An 18205-nucleotide genomic window follows, 5' to 3' on the forward strand; every position below is an offset into this window, starting at 1 on the left:
TCGATTCCAAAAGGTCCCCTCCTATACAACGCATGCGCGCTGCGTAGGTGAGACCTAAAAATGGGACCACAAGGGACTCCTCCACCGTGAAGTGAGAGAAAGGAGGGCAGCTGAAGAAGAAACCAGCCTTCTCTACAGCGTGCTAGCATCTTAAAGAAATGTAAATGTGTGCAATAGGTTATCCGGCAAATCTAAAGCCCGCCTGGGAGCCAGAAGAGGAATTAATTAGCATAATCTGGAATTTGTCCTTTTAGCAGAAACCTATAAAAAAAGATTTGCACTACACACAGTCAGAATATTACTAAAAATCTAACTTTCGAAAGCACTGTAGACATTTAAGCACATTCTTTTTGCACTTTTTGTGAAAGCCTATATACACTGTGTGCAACCTTTCTTATGCTCTCCGTAATACATTTTTAAACTAATGACTTGCATATTCACAGTTCTTTAGGTCACAGGCCTGGACCACTTACCATATAAAATACACTTTACTATTTTGTGAACTTACCAAGATTTAAATCTGTGACTGTCTGGTTACATTCACAGAATCTAATGTGATTGCATTAACCAACCAGAAAAAATGCATTTCTCATGGGCAAATTTAAGCTGCGTTTATTTTTCGTTTAAGGTGTGAGTTAGAACTGACATGTTCAGTCTGGTTGGCTGAAGCAAGGCCCTAGCCAAACAGAACCTACCACTCCTGTCATGGTTGGGGGGATTACACTCACTGTATAACTTGTGCTCACCTTTGGGTAGCTTGGTACTGAGCAGTCAGGCTTATCACAGAGGCAATGTGTAGAGCATTGGCACAGAACTCACTATAAATACACCGAGCGTCACATAAGAGACCTCATATGTGATGTATGTAAATAACGGTTGTATTCAGCACAAAGTAATCAACACAACATGAACATCAGGTAATGCTTGGCATAAAAAAACGAGTTGAAATGACATCAATGATATGCACACCTGGGAAAGATACTATTCTAATCTCCCCAGCACCCTTATGCAGTGCAACAGATTGCCAACCCCAGGCCCACACAAGCAATTCCTATAATTCAATACCACACAATTATAGGTCACAACGATTTCAGAAATATACACATAGAAAGATATATAAAACTTTTTAGCCGCTCCACAGGCCGAGGCAGCACGGGGAAAACCAATGTCAAACATAGTGTTCTTGAAAGAAATCAACGAGTAAAGCACACCGCCGGCCAGTGTTATGAATCACAGGCGGTGTGCAGACTGTCACTCCCACACACACTCAGCACCGATGCAACGGATATCATGCATGTCTATATGGAACGCGCTCGCACACAACACTAATGCGGTGAAACTGATATCAGCAGGTCAATTGATAGCACACTGTAGACCCCGTGGCCCAAGCCTCACACCACACTCCAGCTCACACCGACTACTCTACGCTCACATATTGGAGATAACCAGCCCTCCCCCCAGATACTAGGCCGCTCGCGGCCATGGTCACACTTAGTCAGGGTCACAAGGAAGCAGGTGGTGGTAGGTTGAAGGACAAATTAGCAGGCAGTCGTCAAATGGGGGTTTGGCCACCACTCTGGAAGTTCACCCACAGGATGTGGAGGAGAAGCGGGTGGAGGCTATAGTCGGTCACTCAAAAGTGTTCCACATCAGTCTTTTGGCACCAGCTCAGTTCTGCATGTACAGGGTGTGTCACACAGCCTCTTGACCTGTTTCTGAGTGTTCCATCAGCCCAGTCAATCACTCTCAATATCCGAGCCAGGCAATACTACCTGGCAGCGCGATTTCGTCGGGCCAGTTGAGGAGCGGGCAGTTGGTCCGCCACACCGAGGGTCAAAAGGGAACAATCTATGAATGGGGAATGAAGCTGGGGAGTCTCTCGTAAGAAAGAAACACCCTGTCAGGCATACGTCAATCAGAGTAGCACCCCGGCAATCCGGGCACTATGTCTGGTGTGCAGTGAGACGAGCTGCACCAGACAATTACAAATCTGGTCTCACACAATGAAGAGTTGCAACTTAGTATCTTCTTGGAAAGTAGGCACAACGTCTGATGTACGTTGCTCCGAGTCGCACTAGACAGTTACGGTCACCCACAACGAAGAGTTGCAAATTCCGTGCCTCCAGGCACAGTTCTTAATTCCACGCTCACACCGCACTACCAGTTGGGATCCAGTAGACAATGTGGGCACTTGGGAGGGCACCGCTCTACAGGTGTCACAAGTAGAGAGTGTGGGTCCTTCGTAGGAGATCTTTGATGTTCCTGAGACCTCCAAAAGAACAGGGAAGCAAGCCAAAAAGTCCTTGGAGAGCACATTTCAGGGTGCCACATAGCAGAAGGTAGTTGACCCAGGCCAGCCATTAAGGAAGGGCACGCTGGCTCTTTCAATGTCAGTAATCCTCCTAGTGCACAACAGATTCCTCTGCCACTGCGCACCACGCAGTTCCTGGTTCTCAGGTCCTAAGCTTCCACAAGTGTATCTCTGCCCTGCTGAAGCATGGCACCAGTAGTTTTACTGTAGTGCGCCTTTGAAGTTGAGGATGATACAGAGAGTCTCCCTTTGAACCACAGATGTCTCCTCTAAATGTCAGTCCTATTTGTCATCAGGCTGTGGAATGCAGATCTTAATCTTTAGTGGGACCATGATCTGGCTCCAGAGGCCAAGTGTCAAAACCTCTTCCTCCAATCTATCCAGCCAGGCCCTCAAATGGCAGAGATCTGTCATTTCAGTTGCATGCCCAATGTTTTATAGCTGTCTCTGGGGAATGTCCAGATTTGCTCCCCCAGCCTCTTGTGTGGGATGGAACCAAACTAAAAGGCACACAAAGAGTTTTAGAGCAGAGAAATACCCACTTGCTAAAAATTGTATTTCTAAGCTATTAATGACAAAACCACATTTACCACAGGAAAGGGTTTGTCGTGAATCCAATGATAGAAAACATTATCAGGCTCCTCCACTGCAATCCACTATTGCAGTTTGAAGTAATTTATACCATTGTCCCACGTTAAACTATCGGAAGAGCAAACCTCATAGGGAGTGAAAACACACATGGGTACCCTTTACTACCTAGGCAGAGTACACACATGTACCTGCCCTGTCTTTCACCAACAACTTGCTTCACCCCTTAGGACTTCCCCCCAGGGGTGCTCTAGTGGTAGTAAAAGGCCCCTCAGGATGGGCTATGGGCTAGTGATTTAGCAACCACCCTGAGCATACGTGCAATTGTGCACACCCCAGCCAGAATTGGCAGGCCAGACTCATAGTTAAAACCACCATAGGTACCAGTGCACAAACACCAACCGACAATGGCAGGCTTGACACATGTTACTCACCAGCCATCAATGGCAGGCTGTAGACATGTTTTACCAACATCAGTTAACCACCACTTCCTACCGTGGGTAGGAAGGGCGCGCGCGCACCTGCACACTGCATTTACAGTGGGAAGGTGACCTGGGTTCTAAGGCCTCGACAAGAGAATCAACACAACCCAGGAGGTGTTTCGGGGGAAGAGCTGACACTCCAGGTAGGGAATACCCACATGTGTACCTACCCGGTTGCTCACCTACCACGTGCTTCACCTCTCAGGACTTACCATAGGTGTACTCTGGTAGTAGTGAAAGGCCCACTCTGGGTTGGCTAATGAGTGAGAAAAGCCAACCTGAGCACGATACATGTTTAACAGGCTATTCTGGTGGGTGGCACAATCAGTGCTGTGTCCCACTACTAACAAGTGTAGTACCTGCACTGGGTGTGTGATGTACCTTTTTACAGGGCACTCACAGGTACAACACCTAAACCAATAAAGCAAGCACCTCTTTCCGGCATGTATAGGAAGGGGGGGGGCGCTTTCCGACTGCAGTATAGTGGGGAAGTGCCCAGCGTCCTATGGCCATGAACAAAGAGTCAGCAAAAACAAGGACAGAAAGCAAAAGGTTTTAGGGCAATATCCTAAGAAGGGCCATGTCCAACACAGTGTGTGCATTTAACATTTTATATGCAGTTACCGGTAGATGAAAGACCAAAAAAATTGTTACAATGTATTTTGTTCTTTTTAGTCACATTCCTGGCCCACCCTCTACATTTGCTGACCCCATCCTCAAAGTACTCAGGATCACAGTTCCCATACTTTTATTTTTGCACTTCAGCCACTGCACCTATTATTAACAACAGAAAAAACTGGAGTAAATGTGTTTCTTGGGAGCACAAATCGTCATTGGATTAACTAGCCTTGGGTGTCCACATCAGCGAGCAGCATGGTGTAAAGCTCTTCCAAGACTCAGCAGGGCTAGTATACAAAGATCCTTCCCGACGGTCCTCGTTTAGGCCATTATCATATACCATCTAAACGTAGAGGACTCTACCTGCTGTTCTTTACGATCATCAGGTAGCCAGCCCTGGATAAAATAGCTGCCTGCATTTCGGTATTACCCCTCTTCTCCAGCTCATCCTCCACTACCAATGATGGACCATCTTTGCCCTCTCTAAGCAGCCACGGACGCCCTATAATAACGCCCGCGAATGCCCCCTCAAATAAGTGTCCAATCCCGTCATCGACCTATAAAGAATGACAACAGACTCACCCCCAAACTTACCTGAACCCACATACTTTACACGTTCCGGTCCTCGTCTGCTTTCAGTTTAGAGCCCAGTTGCTGCGCAGCTAGAGGTAGAAGAGAGACTACGCGACTTCCAATGCCGCAGCCATACCTGGATTGTGTAGCGCCGCAGCCATCTTGGAATATGTATCGTCCCTCTCAGTGACTGCACATTGAGGCGCACGTATGTAAATGGACACTGTTAGTCTACGTACCCAGGTCCCGACCCACAACAATGCTAGACTAATTCTACTTTCCATGGTTTTCCTATTGCTTTTGCTGTAATGTGCGTCTTGAAAACCCGTCGGTGGAACGCTAATATAACCATAACATGTCAGCACTGGAAGACGTGCCTGCAGGATAATTGTGTGATGGAAAATGAGCTTCCCTTGATGATGAATGAATGCAGGAATCTAACTTGTAGTATCCTGGTAAATTGGGTAATGACGCCTGTCAATATCGTAACAGCGTTCTAGTCTCAGACAGTGGGTGACGTCACGTTTTGTGCGACAGAAGAAGCCAAATGCCGGCAGAGCGAACAGCTAAAGGAGGTAAGGTGGAAAAAAGTGCTTCCTGATTTGCCACTTTCTCATACCTGTCATTTCAAGATCAAAATAAGGGTTAAGGGCATCGTCAGCGGAGATACTTGGGGCGGGAAGGGAGAAGGTGTTCTCAATTTTTCTATTTTGTGTGTAAATTATGGGAAACAGTTCGTTATAAAGATTATTAGGTATAAATATTGGTAACTTAAATAGCCAAAAAAGTCAGCTTTCAAAGGGGCCGGTGGATAACACCTCCTTTACTGGAAATGTTGTAAATATTGCGAGTAATTATTTTAAAACACCAATGCCAGTAGCACTGGTCCAAACTGTTATTCGGCTGCAGCGAAACTGGTGTCTGTTAACATTTCTACATTTGACACATGCAATCGCAATCCGCTCCTATATAGACACTCAGCTATGGGACGCTAATGAAAAAATGCATATTCCAACAGATCTCCCTACTTCTCACATTCTTAAAGCGTGGCAACTCGGGACCAAAGCTATACAAAATCTCAAATTGGACAATCCAATGCAGTAACCACATTAGCACACTGTATCATATGTAATACAATAAAGGTACCTGCAGTGCTGTTCAGCATGCTGATAAACCATAAAACCGTGTGTCTGTCTCTTACATTTCATCATCCAACACATTGCTACACATAACCACATTCCCTACCTGGTGTATTATGCTACTTAATGTAGGCAAGTGCTTCAGCGGATAGTAAGTGCTATATAAATGCTTCAATACAATACAAATGAGGTAAAGAAATATAACTTTACTTTGAAGCTTAGGCCCAACTCCAAGGATTCTTTTGTAAATATGCATTTCATCGCAAATTGGCCCAATAATAACAGCCCTGCTAAGAGTCAAACACCTTACTTTAGAGTAACACGGATAAATCAGATGACCACACCATCATGTGAATCAGCTCTCAGAGCTGACAGCGTTTTCATTATTGATGTTCCCAGACATAGCAACTATAAAAAAAAAAAATCACTGTGTAAGGAGGGGTCTCTTGAAGGACAAACTTGAAATTAATTCTTTGCAGTGGTTTCCAGCCCATTCCTGCCACCGTGTGATATTGGCTCCTGACCAGGTGATCATGTGAAGAGAGCCAATATAGTGTGACACATGGTAGCAAAGTGTGAGTTGACAGGTCTGTGTTCCTGAGATAGCCAGATATATCGGTGGTGCAGGTGAATCTTGGCTCAGAGATTAGACTTGGAGCCACCACAAGTTCTAGGGGTGTGTTCAGCTCCAGCTCTGTCACAGAATATTGGTACTTGGCTGGGTCAGTTTGAAACAGCATGGATTGGTTAAGCAAGGAGCCACTCATTGCATAACGATGCCCATCAACTGTCTAGTGTCACTGTATAGTGAGAGATGATTATAATGAGCAGCAATTCCATCAGACAACTTTGGTGGGAGCCTTGGCTTTGCTACTCCAAGCGGCCCTCTATTAGTCAAATATCTCCTGCAGAAGAGATCTTTGCCTTATAAAAGACTTGCAGTCTATTACCCACTTAGTGCGTTGGTTCCCTATCATCTATCTGGCTGGGGGACTGCCAGGTTTGGTGATGAGTTCACCATGCGCCCCCTACTAGTTAGCTACCTTTGTCAGTATTTTTTTTTTCTTCCTTTAGCATCTCCGATAAGCTTACACAGCTAGCAGCCCACTTTCTCCCCCCTTTAGAAGACTGGTGCGAGGGATGAGGTCTGCTGGAAGGTTGATAGAAAGAAGATTCTCGAACTGATGAAGATGATAAAAGAATTTACTGTTGATTAAAAGAAGAAGGATGTTTCTTCTCTTTGAAGAGCAGATTAAGTTTATACTCCACCTCTAACTTGAAGCATTTAGTACTTTCAACGGTTAGCCATAAAGCTAGAGATTTTTGGGCTGTGTCTGTCCTACTTGATATAACAGTTGCCTTTTGGCCGCCTTGAAGGAAAAGCAGATCACTCTGAGTCTTCCAGAATAGGCTTAATACGTTTTTTAAAGTCCAATATTACAGACTGTGTGGCATAGGCTTCATAAATTCCGGCCCTCATGACCATATGTGACTCAACATAAGCCTACTTCAATGCAGAGGCAATCTTTCTAGCTGCAAGATCTTTCAAAATAGGTTCCTCAGTCTTCAAAGTAGGGCCGAACAAGCTTGCCACAAAATATTCCACCTAAACTGACTTTAGAATAGTTTCACCAATATGACACAGTTTTGACATAAACCAGGTTACTTTAATCTGGTCTGGATCCTTCCATTCCCTAAGCATCACATCATAATTATGTTGATGCAATGGAAGATCAATTAAAGGGGCCTGCAGACATTGCCCTAATACAGGCTCAGGTAAAATGCTAGGCAATTTTTTAATATGAATTCTTGTCAGGTTTCAATGTAACATCTCACTGTCAATGTATTTGTCTTGCTCGTGACAAGTAGGGTCTTCAACTTCCTCTCCATCAAAGGCTGACAAATCACTCAGAAGACCCTCTGAGCCTCAGGTCTGGAAGACAGAGGGACAGGCAACTGCATGGCAGACATTGTATGAAATATTATCCAGCAAACTTTATCTTTAAAGTCCTCTTCAGACTGCAACCACCTTGCATGCATTATAGGAGAAGATGGTTACCTAGAAGAAGAAGGCTTCTCCATACAGTGCCTCTTCTTAATGTAATCAGCAAAAAGAAGCACTGACAGGCAGAATGCAGCAATATCTAATACATCGTACTTTGAACATGTCCCCTTATTAAAGCCTAGGAGGGGCATAAAGCCAAGCAAAGAGAAAGAGAAACCAGAGCTCAACTCATTGCACATGGACAGAGAGCAAACATAAAGGGACTGCTTAGAGCGCTAACTTTCCCCCTGCAGCCCACACTGAACACTGCCTCTGTTTACCATCAACAGGCTACAGGTAAGCTAAGAGAAATTGAAAATCATTATGATACAAAGGGCCACATGCATCAACGAGAAAACTGGTCGCAAATGGGCAGATTAGCAGAATCTGCCCCTTTGCGACCGGTATTTTTGCATTTGGGATGCATCATCCCAAATGCAAAAATCGCAATATAAGGAATCTCTAAATAGCGATTCCTTAAATTGCGATTGCATTTAAGGAATCCCAAATTGAGATTCCTTAAATGCAATGCATTAAAGTTAAAAAATTAGCGATTTCGCTAATAGGGGGAGCAAATTACCATGAAGTTGAACTTCATGGTAATTTGCAAAAACTTTGAAAAATGCACTTTTGTGCATTTTTCAAAGTTTCATGTTGCGCACACACATGCCCTTAGAGCATGTGTGTGTGCAACATATGTGCACAGATCAATTTCAGGGGTGCAATAGGGTGTCATTTTGACACCCTTGCACCCTTGAAAATGCATGAGCAATTTGCGAGTACCTACTGGTACTCGCAATTTGCTCATGCAATCTCCAATTCATTCTTATGGGCCTGGAGGCCCATAGGAATGAATGGGACGGTATTCCTTAATTGCGACTCGCAATTTGCGAGTCGCAATTAAGGAATTTGTAGGAATCGCTATTTTTATAGCGATTTCCTACATGCATGGGCTTTTGCAATTCCTTAATTGCGAATCCTTAAAAATCGCAATTCAGGAATCGCAAAAGTCTTTGTTGATGCATGTGCCAGAAAATCACTCACCTTAGCGACCCTGTGTACCCACTTTAAAGCAAGGATCAAGCAAGCAAAATCCCACACACTAGGGATCCATGCCCAACATCCCACTGTCTTCAAAGACATGTTGCACTTCGCAGGCCATTCTGTGCCCAACACAAATGGACAACAGGTGCGATGACGCCTATCCAAACCTGACAACGATCCCAAACATACAAAGGTACCCAGCATACAAGGAACATGATCCTGGGACCCCATTTATTAGGAGCTAATACCCTAGAACAGTGGTTCCCAAACTTTTTTGACCTGCGGCTCCCTTGACCTATTGGCCATTGGCCGCGGCTCCCCATTATGTCACTTTTTTTTTCGGGTGGGGGGGATGTAAGCCCGGACTCAGAAGTACTTTCATTTTTCTCCATGAAAATAATTGGGATGAAGCCGATGAACATATTATAATTATATTTGTAACAAAATAAAAATGAAAGCAGTCGTTTAATAATAAACTTTAAGTGTTAAGTGACTGTAAGTGCATAGAAACATTCCTGCATCTTCAGGTGCCTGTGTTCATCTCACTGTGCCGTGATCTTCTTGACTCTGTTAGTGCTTCTATTCACCTCCTTTTCCCTCCATCTGTTTTGGTGCATCTCTCTGTACGTATGTGTTGGTATTTTTGGAGCAGACACCTAGCTGGAGCACAACGGAGCTCTGAAGTGTGGACTTACCCTCGTGCCTAAGATGTTTTGATTCATCTCAATGTCCCTGCACATGCTTAGGGGCCCATCACCCTTGTAAAGGCGCCTAGATGCTCCGTTTTATCCCTAAAGATACTTAGATGCACCACCATGGCCCATAAGGAAATGGTCAAAGGTACTCACTGTCTTTGATTTGAAATGGTTTTAATGCACGGCTACTCTGTCCCTGAAGGTGCTTTGATGCACATCCTAGTCTGAGTCCCTGAAGGTGCACAAATGCACCCTTATCCCTGAAGTCAGAGGTACCCTTCCTCTCTGTGTCACTACCAGCTGTGAACACCCCCCCGTGCACTACTTCTACATTTGAGATATCCCCTTCCTGTATGCTCCTTTCATATGCGAGACCCTCTCTCCAATGGCTACTGGAAATGTGAGGAAAAGAACATATATCACACATCAGGACATAAATACGAAACAGTTAGGTAATGCATAACACAGAAGAATTACCCAAAGCATAACCATATCTATATCACCATATGTCCCCCGTATCGCAGAAATCACGAGTGCACAACACGAAGGCGACAGGGACATCTGCACACCTACCACAGTGAATTTGGTAATTTAGCAACTTTGTTTCTCAATGACGCTGGGCCTCCATCGAGGACTCTCTCCGGCATTGCTATCACTGCCAAACAAATGCCCCCAATGTAGGAGCTGACATGGGGGAATGGCAGATATGGCACAGAAGAGGGGAGAACTCGATAGGTCCCTCTCAAGTGAAGTTTCAGACGGCAGTGGCTCTCAAACACATGGCTCAGCTGTAGCCGCTCTGACACTTTAATCTGGACCGCCGCAGCTAGGGGGCCTGGGGAGAACACAGGGGGGCCTCAGTCCTGGAAGTGCGGGGGAGGTTTCAGACTGTGGTGCACTTCTCTGGGGCAGAAAGTATCCGGCATTCAGGAGCACTGTGACTCGCACAGGGAATCTGCGAGGCAGGTCCGGGGGGCACGACTAGTCGGAGCTCCTCATTGTAAAGCACTTTAATAGTGAATGCGGGCCCATCCGTGCTTGCTGGTCACCACTGATAACTGCCCATAGTCACTGACATATTTCTCTCTGGCCACTCCTCACAGGGGAACAATGCTGCACTACCTGTGAGTTCAGCCGACGTTTGGAAGTTCAACTCTCCACATGTTTTCTTTCGGTCGTGAGCAACGCTCACCAAACGCTATATGAGGAAATCAGTAGTGCTTACCCCGGTGGTTCCCAAGCTGTGCCAGTGAGACTCTTTCCCCCTGTGTGCTCCTCCCCATCTGTGCTGCCACCACTTGTGATACATATACACTTCAGTGTGATGCTGCCAACGGTGAGAATGCCTCCCTGTGTGCTTCTTTTGTTCGGCCCCTCTGGTGCTCGAGCTCTTGTCCATGGACAGCTGTATTATATTATCAGAGGGCTGGGGAGGGTGGGTGGTGCAGTGTAAGCATGCTGGGAGGCAGCCGCCGTAGAGCTGCAGTGTTTGTGTGTGAATGGGACACGGTGCTGTGCTTTTCACACTCATTCACTGCTCATTAGTGCCTGCTGGGAGGCGGATGCACCAGAGCTGTGTGTGAGTGAGATGTGTTCCAGAGTAGACGCTGACAGGTAGGCTTTCTTAACTCCCCCACAACAGTTCCAAATGGGTTATTCTGCGCCACAAAGACAATCTACAAACTTTCCACATTGCAAAAATATTATTCCGAACCTGCTACCTTTTCCACTTCCCCAAGCTGTGCGTGGTGCCCCTGGCTACTTCTAACTGCGCACCAGGGTGCCGCGGCGCACAGTTTGGGAACCACCGCCCTAGAGGAAGAACCGAAGTTGGGGCCTTCTCTGAAAAAATGACAAAGGCCCTCAATAACCAACGTGACATGTTTTATCATAGGGCCCCTCCTCACCGTGGTTACCTGTTAATTGTGCATAGTAGGCTCCCTTGGAGCTCTTTATCAGGAGAAAGAAGGTATGCTTCTCTTATAGTGAGGTGTATAGCAACCTATAAGAAAAATCCCAAATACATCGAGGCAGGAAATTATCTTTAGGATTTTATTAGACTCTCCCTATCGCAAAATCAGTGTACTTGGGGATTTGCAGAGCCTCAGTGATTTTCAAAAATTTTCTGCTCTTCTCTGGTCCAGGCATTCATGAGGACAAAGGTCTCATACTTCCATAGTGCTATTCTTAATTTAGGGTGGTCATGCGTTGTTTGTTAGTCATGAGGTACAGGGAAATAAAGTGGTATGAGCTACACCTTGCTTTGTGGGCATAGCCTGTTCTGTTTCTCTGACCTATGATGGTAAAGAAGACAATACTCATCATATATTGTTTTTTATGTATCAGGCATATTGTATCCCAGTATTAGGAGGGCATTCTCTTATGCAAAATGTTTTTATCTTTAAAGTGTAAACAAATGTGATCACAGCACACATTAGAATAAAAAAGAAGCACCAAGCACGCAAGCATACCTCCCAATAAAACGGGATGCAGGCATCCATGTTGTCAAATTCACCACAGCTGGCAAGTACTAGAGCCTCCTGACTCCAACCAGTGTTTGTATTGCACCTGCAAAAGGTTAGGTTTCCTCTCCTTCATTTCGCATTCTGACCTTACTCAGAGACCTGCATTTAACAGGGGCTTCCATCTGCAGTGGTGTCCTAGGTCAGAATCAAGACCTCCACATTCACTGGTATGGGTAGCATTGGATAGGATGTTGTTAGGAGAGAAACCAGTGCTTCTGGTCAGGATATTGCTCTCCCGGCACTCAGCTCCACTGTGAGTGCCTCCGCCCTCGACGCCCACTGCTGCTCGCAGTTCGAGGCCCCTGTGCCTTGCTCAGATCCTCAACTTCAGCCTGCTGCTTGGCTTCTGCCTTGTGTTTTTCTGCCCTTGTTTTTTTTCCCCTCTATTCCTCATTCCGTTTTATTGAGCCTTTTTAAATTAATTAATTGCCCTCTATTCCTCATTCCTTTAGCCTTCTAACTATCCTTTTTTCCTCCTTTTTATTTTTCCTCTTTTTTGCACTTTACTTCCCCCTGCTGCTGCCCCGTGGCCCCTCCCACGTGTCCCCGCCTCCCAGCTGACCCTCCCTCCCCTGACCCCTACTTAACGGACCGCGACCAGCGCCAGGAACCCTGGTCCTCCGACCCGCCAGCGCTACAGCTCCTCGGCTCTCCATGCACTTAACGTCGGCAACAACAACAACTGCAAGCTCTCTTCACCCCTCAACACCCATGGACCCTTCTCCTGCCGACACTGCAGACACTCCTTTTCCTTTGCCGAGACCCAAGACCCTCCTCCGCATGCCAGCAACAACCCCATCGCACCCCAAACCCTGCATTGCATCCTCCTCAATGTCTGCTCCTTCCACAGACACCACGGAAATCTGGGACTTCCTCGACAGTACCACCCCGACATCGCTTTCTTTACTGAAACCTGGACGAACGCTGCCTTGGTACCTGACATTGCTATCGCGATCCCTGAATGCTAGAAGATCACCTGTAAGGACTGGCCCAACTGCCCCAGAGGAGTCATCGCCATCGCCCACAAGTCCAACCTTCGTCTGAGCACCTACACTGACAGACCCACGGACCTGATGGAACTACCCCACTTCAAGATACTAACCAACCCGTCCACTACTCTCCGGGGCACCCTCATCTACAGACCCCCCCCGGACCCTGCGCACCTTTCTCTGACTCCATCACTGACATCATCACCCCGCAAGCCATCACCGCCACCGACTACACCCTGCTGGGAGACCTCAACTTCCACCTCGACAACCTCCCAGACCCCAACACCAGCTCCCTCCTGGACAACCGCCACAACATCAGACTCAACAGATCGTACCAGAACCAACGCACTCAGCAGGACACACCCGCGACCCCATTTTCACAGCAGGAAACTCCATCACCTTCATCCACACCTCTGAACTCCATTGGACAGACCATCGTTGCGTCCACTTCACCTTCAAAACCAACATCACCCGCAATCGTCCTCACCAGCTCCAGCGATGGAATTGGAACAAGATCTCCGACGACCAGCTCACCGCCTCACCTCAGCAGCTCTGCTCCCACCGCTACAGACGACGACCCAACCACCGCCGCCAGCACCCTACACAACTGGATCACCGACTGCGCCAATACCATTGCCCCCCCAAGAAAACGTCCAACCCTCACACCAAAAAAGCCAGCTGGTTCTTCCCCGAACTCCGAGAATCTAGACGAACCTGCAGACTCCTCTAAAAGCTATGGAGGAACTCCAAAACCACCGCAGACTTCAACAGCTTCAAAGCAGCCACCACCGGCCACCACAACCTCATCAGATACTCCAGGAAGAAAGCACTCCAGGACAGAATCTCCACCTTACCACACAACAGCAAGGAAGTCTTCGGCATCATCAAAAAGTTCGCCCAATTCAACAGTGAGACTACCAACATCCCACCCTCCCAGGACCTCTGCGACAGACTCGCCGCCCTCTTCCATCATAAAATCAAGACCACCTACGACAGCTTCGTTGATAGCAACCTCCACACCGAACCCACAACCGCCGTTCCTTACAACACGCAGCCGACACTTGACAGTTGGACCGCCCTCGGCAACAAAGACACGCTGAAGGCTATGAAGTCAATCCACTCCGGGGCCCCCACGGCCCCCTGCCCCCACCACAACTACCACAGAGCCGCAGACTTCATTGCCTGAGCTTCGCCGATCCATCAACTGCTTTTTCGAGACCGCCTCCTTCCCCAACAACTGGAAACACGACAAGAGCAACCCTCTCCTGAAAAAACCCTCGGCGGACCCCACTGACCTCAAGAACTACAGACTGATCTCCTTACTCCCGTACCCGGCGAAAGTCATGGAAAAGTCAGTCAACAGTCAACTCGCCTTCTTCATAGAAGAAAACGACATCCTTCACTCCTCCCAAACAGGCTTGAGGAAGAATCACAGCACCAAAACCACCCTTCTTGCAGCGACAGACGACATCCGCTCCCTCCTCGACAGCGGAGAGACAGTGGCCCTCATCCTCTTGGACCTCTCCGCGGCCTTCGGCACAGTCTCACACTGCACCCTAGCCCACAGACTCCACAACGCAGGATTTCGGAACAAGGCTCTTCACTGGATCCGCTCATTCTTCACCAGCCGAACGAGGCGGGTCAGACTCCCCCCTTTCCTCTCGAACCCACAGCGACCACCTGCGGAGTACTGCAAGGATCCTCCGTCCGCCCCACCCTGTTCAACGTCTACATGGCCCTGCTCGCATCCATCGCCAGATCACACAGAGTCAACATCGTATCGTACGCCGACGACACCCAACTCATCCTCTCCCTATCCAACGAACCCAAACACAACTTTCAAGAAGGAATGAAGGCAGCCTCAAGGTGGATGAAGAACAGCTGCGTACAACTCAACATGGACAAAACCGAAGTACTCCTCATGGGCCCACACCAGACGCCCGGAACGACACCTGATGGCCTCCCACTCTTGGGAGCCCCCACGGACCATGCACGCAACCTCGGAATCATCCTGGACTCCGAACTCAAAATGGACTGCCAGATCAACGCTGTCACCTCTTCCTGCTACCACTCCCTCCGCCTCCCATGAAAGGCCTTCAAGTGGATTCCCCTCGAACACAGAAAACCCATCACCTACGCCCTCATCAGCAGCAGACTGGAGTACGGCAACGCACTCTACGCCGGGGCAAACAAGAACCTCACCTGCAAACTCTAGAACACCCAGAATGCCGCCGCCAGACTACTCCTCAACCTACCGCGCCCTTGCCACATCCGCCAACACCCACGGATACTACACTGGCTCCCCGTCGGGAAGAGAATCGCCTACAAGCTCCTCAGCCACGCACACAAAGCCCTACACAAAACCGGACCAGCCTACATGAACTACCGCCTCTCGTTCCAACCACCCCAAAGATCCCTCCGCTCAGCTCAGCTCTCCCTTGCACGGTTCCCTGCATCAGGAAGATCAGAACAGGAGGATGCTCCTTCTACCTCCTCGCGGCCAAGGCATGGAACACCCTCCCTCTCCACCTCCGACAGACACCTTCACACGCCATGTTCCTGAAGGTCATCAAGACCTGGCATTTTGACGAAGTACCGTAACATCCTGGAGCTGCTTTCCTTTTCCCCACCCGCAGCACCTTCAGACCCTTTCGGGTGAGTAGTTGCGCTTTACAAATGCATGACTGATTGGTTTCAGGTGAAGGCGCAATTTCATAACTGGTAAAGTTTCTATGTATTGACTGGTACCACAACAGCCCTAAGACTGTGTACTATTTTCTTGGTAGAAAGTTTCAGTCTGAGTTAGACAATTCAAAGGGTGCCATTTTGGTGTGGGGTGCGTGAAGGTTGAACGGTTGTTCGGAACTAGTGCAAAATCACTTTTGCGCTGTCAAGGGTACCCAAAAGCCACTGATTATATGTGACATATATAAAAGGCGTATTTTGTGGGTGCATCCAGATAAACATATCTAAGAGATCGTTAAGCAGTCAAGGCAGGTACAAGACATCGTAACAGAACAAGATTTGGGCGTGTGTGACAAGGAGGAAGCTTAAACAGTCAAATCAAATGCCCGCCTTAAGGGTCTTAATGGGTTGTGCGAGTCATTGTGAGCATGGTTTAGTTTGTTTGAGTATTAAAGTATTTGTTGAACAGAAGGTATTTAAGGTCCTGTTTAAAGCATGTGAAGTGTGGGTTACATTGGAGATCTCTAGGGAGTGTGTTCCAGATCCTAGGAGCATTTCCAGAGAATGAGCGAGTCTGAGAGGATTTCTTTTTCAGTTTGGGAGGGATGAGAAGAAGTGAGTTGGAGCTTCTCAGAGCTCTGGCTCTTCCTGATTTGGAAAGTTTGGAACCTCGGTAGTTTGGGTTATGGGTGTGAAGGGCTTTGTGAGTGATGCAAGCCGTCTTGTTTATACATCTTCCTTCGATGGGAAGCCAATTGAGGTTCTTGAGGGCTGGTGAAATGTGCCCAAATCGTTTAACACCTGTTAGTAGCAATGCAGCCATGTTGAGAACTGTTGTAAGTGGGGCAAAGGGGTTTTCAGATGTCCTGTGAGGATGGCGTTTCCATAATCCAGTTTTGAGAGAACAAGAGACTGCACTACCATCTTAAAATTATCAGGTGGTATAAAAGGTTTGATTTTCTTGATATTTTTAAGAGTGAACAGCGCTCCTTTGGCTGAGTTGTTGATGTGGTCTTTTATTGACAGATTTTTGTCCAAAGTGATGCCCAAGGTCTTTATGGAGTTGGATAGTGTAAGAGAGCAGTTAAGGGCGTCCAAGTAGGTGAGCCAACCTTGGATTGGGAGAGGGTTGTTATTCGGGGAGAAAAGTAGTAATTCAGTTTTGTTTAGGCTCCGCATTAAGTGGTTGGTGTTACCTTTGTATCATTCAGATGAATGATGTCACTCAGTGACTTAATATTGTAGTAAAGTTGGGTGTCATCGGCATAAAGGTGGTATTTTACCCCTGCTTGGTTCAGGATAAGTGTAAGGGTTTCCATGACGAGATTGAAAAAGATTGAAAAGAGAATTGAGCCTTGGGGTAAACCATGGGGAACTAGTGTTGTTTTAGATAGACAGTTGTTGATTTTTATTTGTTGCGAGCGATGTTGTAGGTTTGAGGTGAACCAACTGAGGACTGTGCCATTGATACCACTGTGGTTCTTGAGTACCTCAATTAGTGTTGGGTGGTTAACAGTATCAAAAGCTGCAGATAACCTGTGATATATTACTGGATGAGAGTTGAAAGCATGTACCACGTTTATACCAATTTTCTTTTTATTTTTTAGAGATTTACTTGTTGGAAGCAAGGGATACGTGGACATATGGTTTTTAGTGTAACACTTTGAGTTAACTTTGTATTCCTCTGTTATGTGTTATTGTTGTTCTAATTATATGTGTTTATATAGGCTTGTATTATCTATTTGAAATTAAGCAAAGATATATCTAGGTCAACCCAAAGAATGTTAAGAACAATATTATGTGTGTTATACCCATATGTTCCAGTTTATTAATTGTTTATGAGGCCCTTCATCACAGTGGTTGTTTGGGAACTCTGTTTTAAAGTTGATTCCATTCGATTTTGTCATTCAGACCTGAAATATGGCTTTTACATAGGAAGATCCAACATTGTTCATGTTTGAGAAAGATCCTGGGTTCTTCACTTTTGCCATATTAATTTAACTGGTTGTCTCATCTCATTTTTGTTAGTTTATGAAACCAAATGTTGTTTCAATGTTCAATATTGTGCGTCTTGACTTTGGATGTCGTCATACCAATGTATCTGAGAGAACAGATCACGTGATGATATGAACCACCAAATCAGTGTTACAGCTGGTAAGTGAGTTCTGTTTCCACAGGTATTTCTATCCCATATCTAATTCTGTGCTCTCTGTAGTGAACCTGCACTCACCACAATTCCCAAAAGGATGGTGTCCCAGTTCCCTTAGCAATGATTACAATGCCAATTGATATTTTTTCCCACTGTGTTTTGGTCTAGTGTAGACAAGATGAGAACAATAAGTATGACAACAGATGTTTTTCTAGTGAGAGGATCCCACATTCAGGATTCTCCGGTGTTTGTTTACAGTCTTTTTCAGCCCGTTTGAGTGATCAGCAATGCCAATCTGTCACATTTTTCTTTTGGAAAACTAAAAAGCAGGGTCTCCTATTTTTACTCCTACTCCTTTTTCGG

The 18205-nt window shown here is 46.5% G+C and overlaps 2 protein-coding genes across 3 annotated transcripts in view; one reads left to right on the top strand and one right to left on the bottom strand.

Moving 5' to 3' along the window:
* TMEM203 (transmembrane protein 203) overlaps positions 1–4707 on the bottom strand; it is a 76707-nt gene extending 72000 nt beyond the window's left edge. The window contains exon 1 of one of the 2 annotated variants that reach the window (XM_085610084.1): positions 4594–4707. The gene's annotated coding sequence lies outside the window, so the exon portion shown is untranslated. Of the gene's footprint in view, positions 1–4362; positions 4493–4593 lie in introns of those variants that run through there. The other variant, XM_085610086.1, reaches the window with a different exon arrangement.
* A 225-nt stretch (positions 4708–4932) lies between these two features.
* Positions 4933–18205, top strand: part of NDOR1 (NADPH dependent diflavin oxidoreductase 1) — a 202298-nt gene continuing 189025 nt past the window's right edge. Inside the window, exon 1 of the mRNA XM_085610082.1 lies at positions 4933–5147. The gene's annotated coding sequence lies outside the window, so the exon portion shown is untranslated. The remainder of the gene's footprint in view (positions 5148–18205) is intronic.

This window comes from Triturus cristatus, chromosome 1_2 (genome assembly GCF_964204655.1).
Source record: "Triturus cristatus chromosome 1_2, aTriCri1.1, whole genome shotgun sequence".
NCBI classification, from domain to species: Eukaryota; Metazoa; Chordata; class Amphibia; order Caudata; family Salamandridae; genus Triturus; species Triturus cristatus.